Below are 6174 nucleotides of genomic sequence, written 5' to 3' on the forward strand. Positions count from 1 at the left end.
GGCCAAATGTATATCAATTTAGGGGGTCCTTGGCATGAAAAAGGTTGAAAACCACTGGTCTAACCCTATGGTCTAACCCCTTCCCTCAAAAAATGCAGTTTGCTGGGTTCCTTTAAAACAGCCCTGAAAATTCACCTTTCAGGCCAACAGAGGAGGCATTTCACCCTTAGACAGACACCCCCTCCCCCACTTCCTTTGACTCTTTGATTGTTTTTTTCCGACTCTGTACAAGTTTTTTTTCCTTCTGTTTTTGTGTGATGATATTGAACTGTTTAGTTTGGTTCTACTATATATGTTGATAAATTGAATACGAAGGACCTCAATGGAAACAAGACCACAAGGACTTTTTAACAGACCTTTTAGACAAAGTGTTTTAAACTGGCTCGCGCAACGATGGCTGATAAGTGACAGTCTATTGAGAATTACCATCAGCGTTAATGCAAGAGAGGGAAACCGGTTTTTAATGGCCGCCCATTAACAATTCGGCCGAATGCAAATAAGCCCGACTTGAAAACAAAGGCGAATTTCTGTGGTTGGCTACAAGAGAATAGGGTGAGGGGTTGCTAATGTTGTTATGTTGATTTTTTCCCCTGGGGGAGCAGAGTTTTCCAGACCGGGCCATGGCCCCATTGGCCTCTATGACGATACGCCCTTTGTGTGTGTGTGTGTGTGTGTGTGTGTGTGTGTGTGTGTGTGTGTGTGTGTGTGTGTGTGTGACATGGACTGTTTGATGCAACGCTGCAACCCGTAGTAAAGTTGTACAGGATAGGTATGTACCTACTGTTTTATTTACAGCTAGTTAAACATGTGCTCCTTTTTGAAGTACGTATAACTTTGCATAACTGAAAGCTTCCCTCTGTAACTTCAGGGTTTCCTGCAGGCAAAAAGCTAGCCTAGAGGGGATTCCCCGGGGAGTAGTCTCACGTAGACAGACAACCATTCCACAATCTATGAATGCTATATAGAGTCTGGAACTACACCTCCTGAATGCTATCTGTAAATCTGCTATTTCTGTTTTTTATTTAATATTTGAAGACGATTATAACGATTATGCAAAAATAATTGCGATTAAAAGATGTAATAATTGTCACAGGCCTACGCATGACGTTGGTGTTGGTTTGCTTTGTGGCATGATGAGTAGTTTGTGTAAGAAAATAGTGCTTCTCTCGTCCACTTGTTGTTGCTAGCATGACTTTGTAGTCGACACAGCAGTGAAATGCTTAATGCGCGAGTCCTGCGGTTGTGCAGCTGTGGCGCGCTGACACGGCACGCTGTTACACCGCAAATGGTTAGTCATCCGATTGTGTGATGTGCCTATGCATTGCGGGACGCGACAGGACACGTATTGGATAGGTATTGGGTAACCATGCAACCCGCTTTTGTCTCAAATTACTTGTCCGTGTGCTCACACACACACACACGGTAGTATTAGTGAGAGTTAGTGGGTTGACTCACGGTCCGTGTTCACACATGCTCTGTGTAACTGGAAAAGTATGAGGCATACAGCCTTAGAGCACTAATGGCAAAAGTAACGCGCAATAATGTAGTTTCATACCAGTGTTGATTTTGACAGCAAATTTTGATTTAGTCATATTTTACTCAGGGTTTAGTCGACTAAATATCATGATATTATAGTCTAAATCTACAGTTGATTTAGTCGACTAAAATGTATGTTGGCGGTGCCTTGATGGCGTCATAATGGCTTATTTTACACTTGGTTGCGTGCTGAAAATAGCAGATCTGCAAGCTCACAACACGTGCGTGTCGCGTTGTGAGCTTGTAGATCTGCTATTTTCAGAGCGCAACCAAGCATAAAATGACTTGTCTTTTAGTTCTACTGGAGCTCTTCTCCACTAGTCCCTCACTAATCGTCAATATATTTACTTTTAGTCATCACAGCTTAGTTTTTATTTCGTCTTTATGTAATTTCCGTCAGTGAAAAAAGGTAGTCGACAAAGTCAACACTGTTTCATACAAATACAAAGTGTATCGAAAATATGAAAGTTGCAAGCATGTACTGTAGTTTATTGGATTTCCCATTCAGGCATGCATTATATCTGTGCAAAGTTTGGAAGCAATTGCACTGCTGGTGTTGGTCAGTTGGAGGTGCACGGATACACAAAGTACGCCTTCTCTATTCTGGCTTCTGGATATTGTTTGAACAATTCAGTATTATATCACGACTGAAATGTCACCATATTGAAATCATTTATACAAGCCATCATTCCTTATTCTATTCCTTCATTCTAGACCAGCGTGTGGAGTCCAGCCGGCAGGTGAAGATCAGTTCTCCAGAACCAACCAGCACCGTTTCTGTTAAACAGGAACCTGAAGATGAGGTTAAAGTTAAAGTTGAAGTTAAAGAAGAAGTTAAAGAATAAGTTAAAGTTGAAGTTAAAGAAGAACACCTGGACACCAGTAAGGGTTTGTTTCTTTCATTCTTTCAATAACGTAGATCTACGTCAATGCAAATCCAACCGTTCACTGCCAATAATGTAGATCTACGTTTAAAAAAAGATTTACCGCAGATTTACTGCTCCATTCACTCCCTGGTTAACTTATTACTTCAAAATCCTGTATCTCGGCTCCTGTGTGTTTTGTTTTTTTTGTGAGTTGTTTTGCTGAAACATGCTATTTTTAAGTGCGCATAACAAGCTAATGCTAAGCTAACGTTTTTGTGGAAGCTCAGTGAAACCCTCCGTGATTAGCAACCATCAGGGGATCGATCATACTGGAGATAAATATTCCTTGACTACTTAAAAAGGTTCGAAAAACCCTGGCAGCAGCAACAGAAATCGGGTGCATATATCTTGGCGGGGGATGTGTTAATCGGTTGAATTGTAGGGATATTGTATGAAAAATTCAGTATTATCAGTGCCATCATTCCTTACTCTATTCCTTCATTCCAGACCAGCGTGTGGAGTCCAGCGTGCAGGTGAAGATCAGTTCTCCAGAACCAACCAGCACCGTTTCTGTTAAACAGGAACCTGAAGCTGAAATTGAAATGGAAGATTCTTCTTCTGCTGCTGCTGCTTCTGCTGCTGCTGCTTCTGCTTCTTCTACTTCTGCTGAAGAAGAAGTAGATGACCACCACCCGGATACCAGTAAGTTTCATGCTCTCTTTTATTTTCTGCTGCTGTAGGCCTTCTGCTGTTGTAACTTGTATTAAGAAGAAAACCCGGGGGGCACGTGGCGCAGTCGCCTCACAGCAAGAAGGTCCTGGGTCCAATTCCCGCTGGGGCCGCTGTGGGCGTGTCCTCTCCTCCGCGGCATCAGCGCCCATACCCTAGGTGGGGTTGGCGAAAGGGCCTTTCTGTGTGGAGTTTGCATGTACTCCCTGAGTCTCCTAGGGTAGGTACCCTCACAAAAAACATGCAGTAATCCTGGTCTCTATACTGCCTGATGGAGGGGAAAGGAACTGGTTGGAATAACGTGTTCCTTCCACACGTCCAACCAGGGAAACTCCCACCTGTCAGGTGATAAGAAGTGGCCTGCTCACTCCTCATGAATTGAAGGAAGCATGAGCTCAGTTCGGGGCTCTCCCCAGGCTGGCAGAGGGAGAGTAGCGCCCAGGATTACAGCTTAGGCAATTGTCACTGGGTGAAAAAATGGGTTACAAAAAAAAAAGAACACAGCTTGCATGTGAATTTAAAGCATTTCATGTTTCTTTATCTCCCCTCATTGTCCATCCCAGATGTCTTGGAGAAACAATTCTGCTGTGACCAGTGTGGGAAAGGCTTCAAAGCACCTCGTCATCTGAAAGTTCACCAGAAAAGTCACACCAGGAGGATATCGTGTCACTGTGACCAATGTGGGAAATGTTTCATCGGAAGCAAACATCTTGAAATTCATCAGAGACTTCATACAGGGGAGAAACCCAACCAATGTCACCAGTGTTAGAAAGGTTACACCGCACCTACAGTCATCTAAAACATCACCAGAAAAGTCATCAGATAATCGAGGAACTCTACCACGGTGACCAGTGTGAACAAGGTTTCAAAACACCTAGTAAACTGAAAATCCATCATATGTTTCATACAGGGGAAAAACCTACCGCTGCCACCAGTGTGGGAAAGATTTTATTTTTGAACGTGAACATGTGTGCAAACCTTTGAATGTATATATATATTTTTTTTAAGAGAACATTTGTAACTCAAATCTTTGCTTCTGGGGGTCCATGGAAGAAATATTTTGAGATGTTTCTTTAGCTGTCATGAAGTATTGTTTTTCTTTCTTCTACTCCATGTTTTTATAATGACAGAATATGTCTATAGAATCAAATGTGAATAAACTGTATATGACGTCACTGATGACTTTGTTCTGTGTAAGAACTGTGCTGTAATAATAGTTATAATATAATACATTATATAATAATACAGTTTGATTTGGCTTGGCTCAGTATTAAAGTGGTTGAATCAAACTGCTATTGACTCAAACATAAGTTGTTAATTGGACTAAATACACATAATTAAACATTTCCTAGTTTTTCATCTCATGTCAATACTGTAATTGTATTATGTTCAATACAATACAATTACTTGTATTTGAAAACATAAGGAAATAATGGCATAAACCTTTTACTTTTCTAACATCAAATTGTCCAGCCTTCAATGTTCTAGTAATCTTGGCTTTAAGATGTTTCATAAAAATTAAAAAGCAAAAAATAATGATAATGTATATCATACATGTTGGTGATTTGCCAATGGATAAAACCATGTGAATAATTTTAGCAAATAAATTGTCTGAAGTATTATTCTAGACGATGTTGTCTAAAATGGTGGCTGTGGGGTAAAATGAACCAAATGCCCCGTGGTAAATTGAGCTGTATTTAGAATTGAGAATATTAGATTATCCTAATATTAATCACTATTATTTCTTTGCTACTGAAATCATGCTGAATTACCCTAAATTTGGATAAATAATACACTAATTTAAGAGAAGTTTGCAATATTGTATTAACAATTGCAAATATTTAAAGGTTCTGAATAACAAACTTGATTTAATTGGCTTTATATTGTTTAAATAACCGTTAAGAAAATAAATAAAACCGTTTGCAAAATGGAAATGTGTTATAAAATTAACTTGATTAAGTTTAAACTTGAAATATTAAAATATGTGGGTGAACTTACCCCTAACCTGGGGCAAGTTGAGCCACTTTACTTTTTTAATAAGTCATATTTTATGGCCCTTTGTCATAGATGCTTACTCATCCTTTCAATCGATAGAAGACATCCTGAAATAAGGGTAGATGTTTAGATCTCATGTTTCTTGCTTCCAGGACAACTCCAGTGAAAAGTGTCTCATCTTACCCTGTACACTTAAACTGTATGTTGGTTTGTTTACTGTTGAGTGAGAAAACTGTGTTGCACATTAACACACAAATACACCTGTCGAGTGCCATAACCGTAGATCTACGCGTTTTCCAAAAAAAAAGAAGAAAAAAGTCCACATGGGGCACTCTAACACAACTTAGGAATGATCCGCGGACCCTGTAAAATGGAATGGACGGATGTGAATCCAGTCCAAAAAACATTCTATTCTACACAGGAGGGTCTCAGTGATAGTTCTATTCTACACAGGAGGGGTCTCAGAGGCTCCATGGTTGCCACTGTGACTTATGTGTATACGGTTTTAATTTAACCATTTAACCCATACGAGGCATACAAGGACATCAACACCACACACGGTAGCACAAGTAAACGATACATTGTCATTTACAACAATGAATAATAATACATCAAACCATCACATCTTCAACATCGTTCAAACATTTATTGTCCAAACATTAACGAAAAAACAACAACATTAGTTTGGTTCTTCAATGACAGGCATTAGGTACTTATGTGTTACAGTAAATGTTTCATAAACACTTAAAACCCTGGATCGGCTATTGTCTGTGAAAATAGTTACAGAGTGTGGAGTGAAAACAGAAATATAATAGCAACAAAATAATGATCTTATTTTTTTTAGTGGCCAATCCCGTTTCACCCATTAGTGTTAGTTTAACACTAACTGCACCAGTGGTTGAAAAAATACTCAAAAATGTGACTTACGTGAAAGTACCAATACTACAATATATAAATACTCTGCTGCAAGTAAAAGTCAGGAATTCTACATTACTCAAGTAAAGGTACTGGTATTGGTATCAAATGTCCCATTTCACAAGATTTCAAA

Source organism: Gymnoscopelus braueri (assembly GCF_963280865.1).
Source record: "Gymnoscopelus braueri genome assembly, chromosome: 14".
NCBI lineage: Eukaryota > Metazoa > Chordata > Actinopteri > Myctophiformes > Myctophidae > Gymnoscopelus > Gymnoscopelus braueri.